This window comes from Nymphalis io, chromosome 12, assembly GCF_905147045.1.
Source record: "Nymphalis io chromosome 12, ilAglIoxx1.1, whole genome shotgun sequence".
Lineage (NCBI taxonomy): Eukaryota > Metazoa > Arthropoda > Insecta > Lepidoptera > Nymphalidae > Nymphalis > Nymphalis io.
This window is the reverse complement of record NC_065899.1, coordinates 4,068,501-4,085,523: the sequence shown is the minus strand read 5'-3', so window position 1 is coordinate 4,085,523 and position 17,023 is coordinate 4,068,501.

The following is a 17,023-nucleotide window of genomic DNA, read 5'->3' as shown; positions in this document are numbered from 1 at the left end:
AATTAGTGTCGCTTTAATATTAAGATTATGAGAATCTAACTTAAATATTTAATAATAATGATATTCTGGGACATTATTCACTCACGGCCATCTGATGTCAAACTAAACAGAGCTTGTACTATGGAAACCAGACAACTGATTTACTAAATATACTACTTTTCTTTTGTAAATATATATAATATATAATACTTATATAGATAATTACACCCAGACTCAGGACAAACAGCCATGTACACATGTCTGTCCTGGGTGGGAATCGAACCTACAACCTTCTGCGTGTAAGGCATGTATCTACCAATCACGTCAACCAGCCCAAGCAGCCGGCTTCTTGCTTGCGGTATCTTGCTTTAAAATATTAAAGCAAGATCTTGATACATTTTCTAGCTGCAGTCAAGTTATTTTTTTCCGACTTACATTTTGGACAGTATCTGAAATATTTCCTACATTGAACGTTTAAGGAGAAAGTCAAATAATAATTCCCCCTATTGACGGCCTATTACAATCGAAATGAAGCGCTCGGCAAATATTATATCGGTCTGAGCCTCTCAAATAGAAACCACGAGAAAGGCGTTCGCGAATGTTATTTGCAATTTCCTGATGTACGTTCGATAATTTTCAATTACAGCTACTTTAAGAACAAAAACAAAAATGTAAAATTTCTGTATTTTCACTTCAAAGAGAAGCAGCCAAAAAAATAAATATCACATGGAAAACAAAAAAATACTAAAATAAATATAAGTTATTAAAACAGTTAAAAACTAAATTCTTAAGTTAAATATATTTCTAAACATAACTAATCTTATCACAAGATGTAACGTCCTTCACTATGAATTAGATGCGTGAGCGCATTTACAATAACTGGCGTACAAATTGAATGGTGCTCTTGTAACACAAAAGGAGGCCCATTATTGTGCTCTGTTGCGGCACAATTTCCAAATTCCACCGTGAAGGTTGCCGTCTCCAAACACCCTCAGCCATTCAACCCTTCCACTCGAGCTTGACAAAAAATACTCCACAGTTGGTAAATATTGGCGTCCACTGTAGGTTAAAGTGGTCTGATATATAAGCATAAGCGGTGACAAATTCTTGAGAATTATGTGAAGATAAAATAACGTATTTTTTTTTGGTTCGACATAAACATAAAATCCTAAAAATAACAAACCAGTTCTTTTTTTAAAATGTTATCGTATAAATTAAAGTTTATTTGTTATAAAATTACAGCACATATATATATATATATATATATTTTAAGTTATATCTCCGCTGGTTTCATAATTTTATACCAAAGAACTAAATGTATTATGTTGGCCCTTCGTCCTTTTAACGCCACTAGAATGTTTGAAGTCGTCGGGTATTACAAGTCCATTAGGTTCGCTTGCGGATATGTTATAAGCCAAGTCCGTGACTTACGAAGAAATTAGAAACGTGGATATTTTCTTAACGAAACCTCAATTGGTCTATTATATATTTCGAGGCAACCAATAATAATAAATTTATATTTAATTAGACGTCATGTAAAATATTAAAGGAAAATTCTAAAAAAAACATATCACTCACTACGTATTTTTTAATCATGTTTTCTACAATGAATTATTTATGTCATTAATTATATAAAATGATTATTACATGTGTGTTTTGTGTGAGCTAAATAATTTCAGCAAATATGAGAAATATCAATATATTATACATTCCATTAAAGATTTTTTTAATCGTCATGTGACAAGACTAAATTGAATGCTATAATTACCACTGGCTTGGAATTTAGATTGTACCGAGGAAAACAAGCGCTGCCTCGCTTGTTTTCCATTGTATTTCATAGTTACACTTTTTTCAAATAAAATACATAATCAGAAAAATCAACGAACATGAATCTTTGTGTAATGATCCTTATCAACTTATAATGTATTTTCAACAAAAGATTTAAATTAATTTATCAGAATGTGTTGACTATGCGGAGTCGGTAAATTGTTATTATAAGTTCACCTTATGTCTCGTGTTTATCCAACGATTGTCGCTAATTTAATCAAAATGATCTTAATAACACATAACATCATACTGAATGTTATTATGATCATTTTGATATTGTTATATTGTTGTAAACATTTTGACGTTAATATCAAATATTCTAAAAGACAGTTTACTGAAAAAAAAGTAATATTTAGAACTGTCAATAACTCCATCTACATATCTTTGTAGCGCCGTGCCTCTTCTCGTATTTTTGTTTACTTATCCCCATTACATTTTCGGACAAAAGGCGTCGAGTGTTTAGTCGTAGCGGACAAATACGCCGAGTTCCCACGCTGCAACTCGTTTCGCTTTTGTCGTGACCCGTTGTCCCTTCACTACAATATGTGAAATATTAAATTTATCGTATTATAATTAGTATATATAAAGATTTTGTCACTTTATTCGTGGTTGCGATTGATTGTGTAGATACAATCATTTATGCGATTATTAATACTTCGTAGCGAAAGTATCTCTGATATATAAGAGTTTACAAAACATTTAATGTGTATAATTTTTTAAATATAAATGCGATCCTATAATACTGTATGAATTCGCCTGTAATCCAATATATCCAAATCTCTTTTCACATTTACGATGTAAAAAACTATAGAAATTCATACATATTTTTAATAATATTAAAGTTTTTCATTGCTACTTAATATGCATAGATTTTGTTTAAAGGTCCAAAAAGAAAATTAGATATAAAACAATATAGTACAACAAAAATATTCAACATAATACAACTTCATTCTAATCACGCTTGCACGTTTATTCAAAAAATATCACTGACACATCTTACTTACTAAAAACTAACAAGAAAACTCAGAAATATCATAACAGATACAAGCTTGATATAAATACATCGGTACCTAGAACAAAATATAGCAAGCAGAATATAAGGTTTGATGAAAATTAATTACACGCTTGTACATTTATTCAAAAAATATCACTGACACATCTTACTTACTAAAAACTAACAAGAAAACTTAGAAATATCATAACAGATACAAGCTTGATATAAATATATCGGTACCTAGAACAAATTATAGCAAGCAGAATATAAGGTTTGATGAAAATTAATTACACAATAATTTACCGATGTACGTACGTACATATGTTAAAAACACAAAATCATTAAAACTGTTTAAAAAAAAGATTAAAAATGTATGTTGATCAGTTAAATTAAATACTTGATTTTTTTTTTGTAAGTTAACATCTCTGTATTTTTTTTTAGATAAATAAAAATAATACTTTTAGTATCAATAAATATCATCATCAATATTAATGATTTTGTTAGGTATTCTTACCACAATTATCTTTACTTAATCACAAAAAGAATATGACATCAATAACTACACTTATTCAAAAATAATACGACTTAATTGATAACGAAATATAATTCACTTGATAAGGATAAACTAATCCGCCGTGTATATCTTTATACCCCACAAGACTATTCTAATTAGTTGAATGAAATATTAATTAAACATTCGATGAGGAATGTACCGCGCTCATCTTGTGCTGACCACATAACAACAAATGAAGGAGATGTAACTATTAATCAGTATAAAGTGTAAGCAGGACGCATAAACGAGATATATATTTTGAGCTATTAAGAATGCAATAACAAAAGTATACATAATTACTTTTAATGCTGTTGCAATGATGTTTATCTCAGTAGACATTTTTGTTGTTCATAAAATAAAACAAACCATATCCTTAATTAATAATAAAGTGAAATATTATTTTCGTTAAATAAGATTAAGATAAAGAGGGTCGTAATGCAATAAGTGCCCGATGTAATTTGTTCCAAATAATTTCACGAATGATGCGTCAAATATTTCGTAAGACGATCACATGACTCAGACGAATGCTGGAGATAAGGTAAATGGTTACGAGGTCGATTTAAAGTCTGGAATTTCACCGGCAGCTCTTGAGAATCAAATCAAAATCTCTAAATGTAGATAAACGCTAAAAGTCAATCGTTCATCCGATAACATACTAATGAGTGTTCGTCGAAAACAAACTTATCTTGATGAAACAGTTGAAGCGAGGCAATACCATTAATAATTCCAAATAAATATTAACATCATTACTTTCAAGTCGGACCACCCAAAATCATCACCTCGATAGTATTAACATTATACAATGATCGTAAACTAGACAGATAAGAAAGAAAATAAAAGGAAATAAGAATCGAAATATTAAGAGAAATCGCCGGCAGAGCAACGTAATTGTGGGTTCCAACTTGACGGTAATTTGCATATGATATGAGGCGCTAATGGTGGTAAGATAGAATATTCTTTCTCAATATTTTGTACATGAGCACAAGACCTATTAGCATACGAGTAGATAACGAGTAATGATCAGAAATAAGATGTTTGTGGCTTAATACGCCCACAAAATGCAAAATCTCTTAAGACAGGTTGTCTAAGCTTAAACATATGAACTTATTATTATTAGATTTTTAAATCAAATAATCCTCCATATATTTTAATGACGTGATTTCTTTCGATTCGAATATTTTATACTTGCTGAACTCTGTGTTGATTTAGAATACTTATATATACTTACGATTAATAAAATAAGTCATTTTCATCATAATCCTTACCAGATATTCTGCTAAGCAACAAGTCTAGTAACTTATCTTATTTGGACCATTTCACTGTCTCGTTGGTCTCGTGGCTAGATATAAGGCCGCAGATCCCGAGGTTTAATGGGTTTAAACGCAAGGGGCAAATAAAAAGTTTTTAGGATTTTGTCCAATATTCGCAGTGGTCACTCGGATTCTGAAAATTGCAAGTGTATACACTCACTTACGTGCCTCGAAAGTACGTGAAACTGTTGGTCAGGACCAACGGTTTTACGCCTGAACTCACTTCGATCTAGTCAGATTGCCGTCCCGTTGGTTATGAGAGTGTAGAAATAGAGAGTGCCTCTATGTTTGCGCATACCCTTGTGTACTATAATACGTCCTGGCCTGTTGGCTAAACTCTGTTGATATTGGCCGCTGTTGCCGAAATCGGTCAAGAAGACATTATTAAGCGAGTAATATAATAGTAAATCTATTACTTTACTAACGCTAATATACCACTGCTGGTCAAAAACTTCCTCTTAATGGGAATGTTGGAAGCTTTATCTACAAAAGCTAAAAAGGTGGTAGATAAATATACACGTGACAACGTTTCATCAAATATCTTCATATTGTTTTCAGTTGCAAACCGGGTTTGAACCTATCCTAGTATAGAGTACCAAGGTCTCAAGTCCAATTAGTTTTAGATGTCCTTATAATGTAGAGAATATAAATGTCGTTATCTACCCTTTGTCCGCTTGTCTTGTAATAAAGGGTTAGTTTTTATAGAATATAACCTATTCTTACTTTGCGAAAAAAGATATTGCAAATCAGATAATTTTATATTAGTAATCAAAATTAAATAATTTTATATTAGTAAGCAATCAAAATCATGCAACGACTGATGGCGCAGACATAATTAAATAAAATAAAAATATATTATATAACATAGTATGGTTAACATGTGCTGTATTTATATTACTTATAACAATCACGCCGAATATAGCAAGCAACAAAATTATACTCATAAATACGTTCTGTAAGTAACTGTACTCGTACTTAATGGTGCTAATAAAACATTCATTGACAGTTTCGGTAGGCGTTACCGCGTGTAATGAGCGTATTAACGTATCTACATTATTTATAATTGATTTATATAATTTACGCTTAGGACGTGTTCATGATGAGAATATTATTTTTTTATGAAAAGGATTGGATTTTGACGAGCCGGTTGGCGTGGTTGGTGGATGCTTGTGTTCACGCCGAAGGTTGTGGGTTCGATTCTCTCCCAGGACAGATATTTGTGTGCATGAACATGTCTGTTTGTCCTGAGTCTGGGTGTAATTACCTATATAAGTATGTATTTACAAAAGAAAAATAGTATATGTAGTATATCAGTTGTCTGGTTTCCATAGTACAAGCTCTGTACAAGCTTAATTTGGGATCAGATGGCCGTGTGTGAAACATGTCCATTTGCCAATAATATTATTATTATTACTATTATTGGCAAATATATCCCCTGATGGCAAGTGAGCCACCATAGACAATGGCGATGTAAAAAATATTAACCATTCCGTAGAACGTTGCAATCAAATCAACCTTAAAATTTTACATTACAAATTTTATTTTAAAAAGATTTAACGTACATTCTAAAAATTATCAATTCAATAAGATACACCTTTATGACGTTTTTGCGCGCTTAACTTACAAGGAACTGTCGATCATCTTTTAAAGTTCGGTATTTTGACGTGTGCCACTTTAACTAAACGATAAACATCGATGGAAATTATTTAAATAAAACATTACTTGGCATATTTTAAACAATGACTACAAAATTTCATTTACGCACTTTAATATATAAAAAAAAAAAAAAACAATTTTCTATTGGTTATCTCCGTTGCTATGCCAACAATCGCCTTGTATTGATATTGCTGGGTTCCACTCACTCATTTATTCTGCTTCGTCGGTCTAGTGGTCATAAGACCCTGAGGTCCAGGATTAAACATATAAACAAAGCACTCTTGCGCCGGAAGTATTGTCAATTGTGTCGGATTATGAGAGTGAGTGAATAGATAATTCCCTTGTGTTTGCATGAACAAAATTGTTTGGCTTCCACATATGACTTGAAAATCATTGCAGTAGCCGAAATTGTCAAGAAAGACATAATCATTTACCTAACTGGTTATTGGGTCCTGGTTTAACGTAATTACATGTACACACATACAAGTAATACGAACATTTAACTTCCCATGGTCGATGGCGTTGAGAATTATGAGAAAAGATAATATTTAAAAATTGATTTGTTTTTAAACATTATTATTTTGTAGAACAACGATAATTTAAACATACATAAATATAACAATACAAAACAAAGTAATTATGATAAGCATTTCTCAATAGATGTTTTACAGGGACATCATTTACATATATTTTTTTATCTGTACGTGCCTAAAAATACTTTATAATATTTATTAATCTCGAGGTTATTCTGTAGTTGTATCTTGCCAATGCAATAGTCGATAATTTCAGCTCGAGTAATGGTTTTCAATTCATCGGAAAGCTACCAACGGTACCAAAAGTTAAACAACATTTTGTAAATATTTATATTTACAACTTAAATTATTTACTCGAACAAAACAAAACTCATCAACTTTCGCATCTTTAAGCTGTAGGGCTAATCTGTAAGAGCAAATTCGAAACTCACCTCAGAAATCGTTCGTAAAATGTCAGAAAGTGATATGCGATATTGACCATAATAATTATAACATTTCAAGAATACACACATCATAACAATATATCACCATAAGTCGGTTGTCAATATTTCACAAGTGAGTAATTAAGTGAGTTCTTACAGAATAGCATCACTGTACCAAAATTTGTAGAAATGCAAAACTTGCCAACACAGAAATTGTCATTATATTCAATATTACAATGGACACGTCTAATATGAAACATATTTGATACTTGGTGATTTAATAGAACGTAAAATATATGATAATAATAATTTGCTTTTTGATTAATTAATTATCGCTATTATATTCAATGTCCGCTACGACTTATTGTGATGAAATTCAACGTCATGTTTTTTTAATAAAAACAATTAATTACATTTTCTTATTTCGATATAGTTTACTGTTATAGTGAAATCGAAATATATATATATGTACTCAAAACAGAACATTGTTTGACTGAATAACAAAAGTAGTATAATATAAAGTATTATGAATTAAATATACACAATAACACTAAAACACACAACGCGACAAAAGAATTTGAAAATGGATGGTGGGAATATTAACATTTAACAGCAAAATCTATCATTTATGTTTCATTTTGATTGCATAGAGATATATATTAAAAAAATAATGATAATATGAATAATTCATTCATACGTCGTGTTTTCTTATCATTTTTCTGTCAAATATTATCGATTTGCTAAAAATGTTGAGATCCGAAGATTAAATATTTATAATCTTTAAAAGGTAGATAAAGATAATATTTTATTGTTTTTGTATTATTAATATTTACGTTTTCCTGTCGCTCAACGACGTTGGTATTATATTCATTCTGTATAACATTGTTAGTTTCATTTAGATGAGAGCTACTTGGATGCAGATGAGCTGATGAGCTGCTAAAGGAACTCATAATCAGTATCGTCATTTTCATAAGGTTGATTATTAGATCATGTATGATTGTTTATGACCGTTGGTAGAGCTTTGTTCATATGATTAGGTATATCCCATTTACCAGAAATTCTATGACCACGCAACAATTTTTTTAGAGGCTCAAGAGACATTTTAGATATCGATGTTACAATTAAAATGAAAGTGTATAAAATGCTTTATTTTTTTACAGAGCTAAGACATCTGGGCTAAAATGAATTACTATAAGATGGCCCATAATACTCGAGTGACATACACTTAAAAAAATGTAATGAAAAAATCAATATGATCCTGACCCCTTGGTCTATTGTCGTCCCAACTCATAACACACATATAAATACATATGTTAGGTTAGGAGTTCTCTGGATAACAGGCAACTATTTGTATTATTTCAAGCCTCAATTAATTCAAATACATATGAAAATATCTTCCCACTTACACGTACCTAATCGAACTTGATAAATTAATAAGGCTATATTAATTTATCAAGTGTCGATAAACGTCGAGTCGACAAAAAGGATTACAGGGTACAGTGTCTCGATTTTCATAAATCGTGACCATGTTATATTATAAAAATAGTAAATATATAGTATTATCTGTAATAAAAAATATAAGAATTTATAAATTCGAATAATAAGGATTACATAACGCAGGTGCGGATCATGTGATCGTAATCAATTAGTCAATTTATAATAATTAAAAATATTGATATAATAATAATCATGGTGTTAATTAAGATCAAATCTTCATTGAATTCTTAGTGATAAATTATACAATCGCAACTTTATGCGGATTATAAATTAACAAATGACGTAAAGTTGTTTAAACAATTTAATACAGTATTAGTCAACTGAGTCAGAGCCGAGATTGCCTAGTGACAAGAATATCTAGGGGAGTTTTCATGTTCTTAATTTTTGATTACAATTCATCTTATGCTCGGTGGTGAAAATAAGCATGAGGAAACCTGATTCAGTCGAAGGAAAATCCGCCTGATGCATATCCATGCAGTAGCGTGCTGGAATCAGCTTCTAACCTTCTCCTCAAGAGATGAGCCTTTGCCCAGTCGAGGAGAAATTACAGCGTGATAGTTTGCATATTTAATCCATAAATTAAAAAAATATATCCGTATTTTTTTACTTAAAATAAATATAAGTAATAAAAATATCTTGCAACTTTATCACACATGTTTAATGTTTCAGCTTATACCTACTTACCATATCTGATAAAACTGTTATAGAAAATGCCTTAATTTATGAATGAATTCGAATATGAATGATATACAAATAAAACTGATGACGTCAATTATATATTTACAATCTGTAAATTGTCCGTATTAATGGATAATAATTCGTTAATCTAAAAAGATTGTTATTGCAACCGCTTTCAATTTGTGTAGGTAAATAAAAAAATGGTGCAAATTGTCAAGCCCAAGTCCTAAGTCAAGCCCAATATTTTATATCGCCGTATTATACTATTTTATTAAAACAAAAGTGTTGGGCGAACTGTATATCACTTGGCCCTCAGCTTCCTCTGCCTTTATAGTTTTGAAGCTTATTCCACCACGCTATTCCAATAAGGGATGGGGATACACATGTAAGGGATTTTCATTTTGCACATGCAGGCAATATCATGTATTTTCCTTCATCGCCAAGCAGGCGATGAATTACCAACATGAATAAATCACATAAAAATTTAATGGTTAAATTTCGCGTATTCTGAACAATCACAGGGCCATAACGACTCTCGTTATTCAAAATAATAAAAAAGTAAATGTGTTAATATTTGCTATAGCCTATAAAAAAGGCTATAATGCTATTGGATAGTTAAATATATTATATTCACAGTATTTGATAGTTATTTTCGTGTCCCCATCTCGTATAGTATTCTTGTCTATATTCGTCGAATGGTCTATATATTACTTTTTACTATAACATTAAGTATTACTGACGTTTGCACAAACGTCAAAGCTCTAATTTGCATAAAATTTAATGTATTGTTTGTTGAAAGTACCATAACAGTTTAGTCATTCAGGAATGATTACGATAGTCCACAACGGTACTCTTTCGTATGGGCCAGTTACAAATTTAACATATTGTAACCGGTATAAAATAAAAGACATTAATATTAGACAGAACCATTATGAGCAAACCTGTCCGCGTTTATCGGAGCCGCTTCCAAATTATTTTCTGTATTAATTATTATTCAAAACCATGTGATATTAGCATACAATATAACTTCTACGATGTGGTGGCGCCGACACGCCCACGTGGCTTCATCTTGTAATTTGAGATACCTTGTCGAATTAATTTACAATAGATTTCTTAAGTATGGTCGGACTATTTTTAATATTGAGCTACGTTAACAGAGTTCTACGTTCATAATGAATAAGATTCAACCGTAATTAATGACATTCAAAACTAGTCGCGGGCAAGTTAACGTCGTGTTTGCATGTTATCATTTGTTACTGACAAATTTAATGTCACTTTTATTACAATAATTAAATGATTATGAGAATATAAATGGGCGATCGATATAACAGTAAACGGATTCAAGTCGAACTTATTCATCGGAAAATCCCTTTAAAACCACACAAGGTTCGATCCCCCTAAGTTTTAAGGTTTCGTTGAACAAAATATATGTTTAATTTATTGAAAATAAAGCTTCCAAATTCCCTTTAAACTATATCGTTACGTTATTATATTTAAGTCGTCTCAATTACACGATGCTTAATAATTAATGGGTGTGTAGTTCAGCTTACTTTACGCGCTTTAAAGCCGATCGTAAGATATTATTTTTCTGGATAAAATAGACACAATCCGTTATTATAATTTTCTTCGTTATAATCAATAATCTTATAGATTTACAGATTATCATTTAATCTTTTCTCTTTTAATAAAAATAAGAATGCGTCGATTAGAATATTTTTCAATGTACTAAATTAAATAACCACCATTGAAAACTTAAATATTTGGATGTACGGAGTATGGATAAAGACAAGTAATATATCTAGAATTAAGCTTAATAATTATATATAATATTTTAAAAATATGGGTCATTAATTAATTAAATTAATCAACGACACAGGCAAAATACTCACCTGGCAATACCATCATCAGAATTCAGTGCAAAACTTTCGGATATAAATATGTATCTATATAATGCTGAAACAAATTATGGTTAAGACAATGAAAAAATATTTTCTTTCGTCTTTGCTAATAAATAAATATATATATAATAGTTTTCGACTCTAGCTATTTAGTTTCAACAAATGTAACCGCGGATATTATAATATTTACAATAAAATGAGAGACCAATGTTGTGAGTTATTAAAACAGTATTAGAAACAGCCTATGAATGTCCCTCTACTGGGCCTTAGCCCAGGCCTCCTCTCCCCTTTTTGAGCTTATTCCGTTTGTTCTTTTTATAGACACATGCAGGTTTCCCCACGACGTTTTCCTTCACCATCAAGCACGAGATGAATTACAAATTAAGCACATGAAAATTCAGTGGTGCTTGAACAAGTTTCAACCCACGATCATCGGTTAAGATTCACGCGTTCTTACCACTGGGTCATCTCGGCTTCTTAAACAGTATTATATTTAATTTTAATATATATAATATATTAAAATTAGCATGGTAAAGTTAGAACAAATGCGCCGACAACAAGTAAATTGGGATAAGGTTAAGAGAGTAATTATATTGAATGTACTATCTATCTTGCGATGCATAGCAACCAAAAAGTAATAAGCGCCGTTTTAACAAAGTCGACGAATTACCAAAAAAACAATTTAAATTCGTATTTAAACCAATACGAATGATAAAATAAAGCATTTAAAGCGTAGCAACATTGTAAATAATTAGTAACGTATAATAATTATTGTTCAAAGTTAATTAAAGTTTGATGTTTACCACGAAAACAGTTTACAAAGATTTTCTTCATCAGTTATTATATCAGATGTATTATCATCTCATATAAATCGATCGAGGTGATCAGTTCCTGCTGTTATTAACCTTAATCTATCCACAATCTGCTACACCTCTACCCAATCATCGAATCCTCACTTAAAACTAAACTACTGATACACGTGGTTTTGTTTCCTTTATATTTTTTTGTTATTATTTTATTTCAAAAATTTTTTGGATAAATATTAACTGTAAAATAAGTTAACATGACTCTGCTAATCACTCTAAACAATTTTTTATATTACTTTGTTGGAGAACAATGATTTAAATATGTACGAAACTTATTCTCAAATTTAAATCGTTTTAAAATCTTTGAAAAGAGTTCCGACAGAAGTACATGTTCCTACCTCAGAAGAAATTGCTTCGCCCATAATAATTACATAATATTATAAGTTAAGTGAAATGTTTTGGGCTATTATAGACCCACCGATATTAAGTTCATGTTTAGTTACACTTTTAGAAGAGTGTTGTTATCGCTGTTTCTGTCCCACTTACTCGATTACAAAAGATTAAACTTGCTTAAATCAACAATCATTTTTTTTTTGTTTGCTCAGTAATGTCTTGTAGAATTTAAGGATCATCAGTATATTATGTAACTTCACAAGATGATTTAACAGTAAATAAGTATCATGGTGAAAGTTATTTAAAGATATATAAATGTATATTTTTTTCTAATTATTTTAATTTTGTCTAGAATAATCAAAACACTCGTATGTTTTTTTGTTTTTTTTTATAGAATAGGAAGGTGGACGAGCATATGGGCCACCTGATGGTAAGTGGTTACCAAACGCCCTTAGACATTGGCATTGTAAGAAATATCAACCATCGCTTATAGCCAATGCGCCACCAACCTTGGGAACTAAGATTTTATGTCCCTTGTGCCTGTAATTACACTGGCTCACTCACCCTTCAAACCGGAACACAACGATATCAAGTATTGCTGTTTAATTAAATAAATAATTGAAAGTTTAAAGATACACATACAGATAAATAAAAGTTGTATATAAATGTTGAAATAAATAACGAATGAAAACGAGTGTAATGGTAGTGCTCGCGAAGTGCTTAAATTGATATCAGTTACAATAAACGATCGGGAGGAGGCTGTAATTACAGAATGCCTATTTAGTTCTTGATTCATTGGCTTGAATGAATGAGCTGAGCGAACGTGATTTAAAAAAAAGATTCGTTCGATTTACGAGTGTAATTATTAATTAAAAACGCAATATAAGATAATACAGAAAAATATACTCTGTAAATATATTTTACATGGTGGTAATTTTGGTTACGCTGTTTATAGCATAATATTTCACCGAATAAATTAAAACAAAACCACAATTTTAATGTTGTGCCTTAGTTAGCTTAACAGTTTGTTATCCATATGTCAACTTATGTTTTATGTTTTTAAATAAATTATTATTATTATCATCATCATATTATTATTATTATATCTAACATATAAGTTATGACGATGATGTTGTCCTCATGACTAATTTCGGCCATGGCGACCATCAAGATAGACTTACGAAAATGACATAATGTTATATAGTGCATAAGTATGTGCGCAAATATAGATTGCACTTTATAAGATAAGTAAGTAAGATCCAAAATTCTAGGACCAGCAGTATTTCCTGCTTTCCGAGGCACGGAAGTATCATCACTGCTAACTTTCAGATTCCATTCTACTATTTGCCTTTTTATTGGCTCGACCCGGCGGATAGAATCCAAGACATCAAGATCACCCTTATTAGCTAGACCTACATGCAGTTATATGTATATATTTATATAGGATAATAATATAGTAGTTAATATTTAGATAATATGCTTTGTGCAAATCCAGATAGGTAAGGATAAGTCATGAGTAACATTTGGTTGAATACTAATTGAAGAATGTTAAGAGTGCATACGAAATTGTTTCTGTTACTCGAAGTGCCAATAAGAATTGGAATTTGAAAGAAAATAGAACTTACGGTAATGTAAAGGTTTATTCCTGTGGGATACTTGGTATTATTAAGATGTGACATATGAGACAATTTAATTTAAATTAAAGACTTGTTAAAAACATTAAAACTCCGTGGTGCTTGCCCGGAATTGAAACGGCAATCTTTGGGTAAGATTCATGTGCTATCCACGCGGCCATCTCGGCTCTTTATTCTATCTAATACCTGTCGATTAAATTATCATTCTAAATAAAATAGATATACAGTAACAGCCCGTTAATGTCCCACTGCTGGGCTAAGGCCTCCTATCCCTTTTGAGGAGAAGGTTTGGAGCTTATTCCACCACGCTGCTCGAATGCGGGTTGGTAGAATACACATGTGGCATAATTTCAATGAAATTAGACACATGCAGGTTTCCTCACGATGTTTTCCTTCACCGTAAAGCACGAGATGAATTAAAAACCCAAATTAAGCACATGAAAATACAGTGGTGCTTGCCCGGGTTTGAACCCACGATCATCGGTTAAGATTCACGCGTTCTAACCACTAGGCCATCTCGGCTTATATAGATATAATAATAACATATAACATAAAATCGTTGATCTGTCTCCATTGAAATCCATCGGACTATAAAAGTGAGTGCAATCGAGAGTGCATCTATCTTGCATACACTTTATAGTATAGCATATAGTAGTATAATAATTTCATTGTAACTAAAATATCTTGCAGAGTTGGTTAATCTTTATTACTAAAGACTGCCGTGACATTATACAATTAATAACTTTTTTTTGGTTCGTATACATACAAGTTTTAGTTCAATTATATTCTGCAATGACAATTAATTCGGTCACAGACCACAGTGACTGGTGATAACATTAAGCTCGGGATGGGTCTCCAGGTAGCTTCATTAATTAACTATTAAACGCGTATCGGCACAAAAAGTTATAAACGTTTAAAGACAATGAATTTCACCCAAGTTGATAACTCAATTTGGAGAAGCTTTGCTTGAACAAAACATGCCACAGAGTCGTTTAGATTATTTTTATTTATATACGATATAAATGTTATAAATACAGGGAAATGTAGTTATGATTTAATTTATATATTAAGCATGGCATAAATATAGATAGAAATATAGACGTATATAACAATAGTCATACAAATATAAATGTTTTTATAATAAAACTATACAGCGGGATTTTAACTTATTATAGATATATTAAATATATTAAAAATAAATCTCATCTCAAATATCGTCGTCTTATCGTTAAGAAAAATAATTTCTCACAGACAATCCGGGCATAAGACTCGACGCAATAGCAGAAGTACACACATACATACTGTCAGTTCAAATCCATTTCATCTTTCCTATAAGCGAATTATGGTAATGAGTAGGTTATATCATTAAAACATGCACGTTTGGCATACAATTCGATTATCTAATCGTATCAGTAAATATTTTCATTTTAAAATAGACAAATACGTTTCGATTCCACACATTTTTAATAGTTCTTCAAAACAAGATTCTAAAAAGAGCTAGTCCATGATTGTGTTTTTTTCTTATTTAAAATAAGTTACCGTTTACTTTTTATTGAATCTAAGTTTGATAATACATATTCTTAATTTTTAATTTATATGTTATTCATCTCGTGCTTTACGGTGAAGGAAAACATCGTGAGGAAACCTGCATGTGTCTAATTTCACTGAAGTTCTGCCACATGTGAATTCTACCAACCCGCATTGGAGCAGCGTGGTGGAATAAGCTCCAAACCTTCTCCTCAAAAAGAGGAGAGGAGGCCTTTAGCCCAGCAGTGGGACATTCACAGGCTGTTACGGATACTAAACATGAACAAAACAAAATAATTTCATCCTACATATTCTAAAACGATTTCATCATTTTATCAGTAAATAATAGGCGCAAATACTAATTACTTCTATGACGAAAGAATTATTAAGTAGAAATAATATTAAAGATAATTTAAAAAAAAACAAACAGAGAACAAACAGCTATTCCAAAGAGTTTCTATTCCAAAAACAGTATATCATTGGCGGCGTCTTTTGTGATCAAAATGTCAGAATAATAACAGTGATTGTATGTTAAAACTGTCTGGATCACTTTACCTACATTGTTGATTTCAGATAAGCGATTTATTGCAAAATAAATTATTAAGATATTTTCACTTCTTACTATATCAATTATGATCGCACAAGGTTATTTGCCAACTTAATTATTTTGTTATAATAGCATGAATATTTATATGTCATACGTCATTCATGCAATCGCAGTCCACTGCTAAACGCAGGCTTCAGCTGCCGCTTTGTCATCAGTCCAACACCTTGAATATTCTACGCTGTATTTGTAGATATATTTACTGGTGGTAGAGCTTTGTGCAAGCTCGTCTGGCTAGGTACCACTCACTCATCAGATATTCTACTGCAAAACAGCAGTACTTGGTATTTTTGTGTTCCGGTTTGAAGGGTGAGTGAGCCAGCGTAATTACAGGCACAAGACATAGTAGACATCTTAGTTCCCAAGGTTAATGGCGCATTGGTGATATAATCGATGGTTAACATTTCTTACAATGTCAATGTCTATGGGCGTTGGTGACCACTTATTATCAGGTGGCCCATACGCTCGTCCGCCTTCCTATTCTATAAAAATATATTTATATATTATTCACATAATATTTACCAAAACTATGTTGATGTAGTGATAGCAAAAACTCGATATATAAAAAATAGAAAATCGAATATTCAATGTCCAACTTCTGTCACCGACTTTACCTCAATTTACCCTCTATGAAGTAACAGTTTTTAGTTTAAGAATTTTTCATTACGAGATGCTCGCCATTTGAAATATAAGATCAAATTTTTAACAGCCC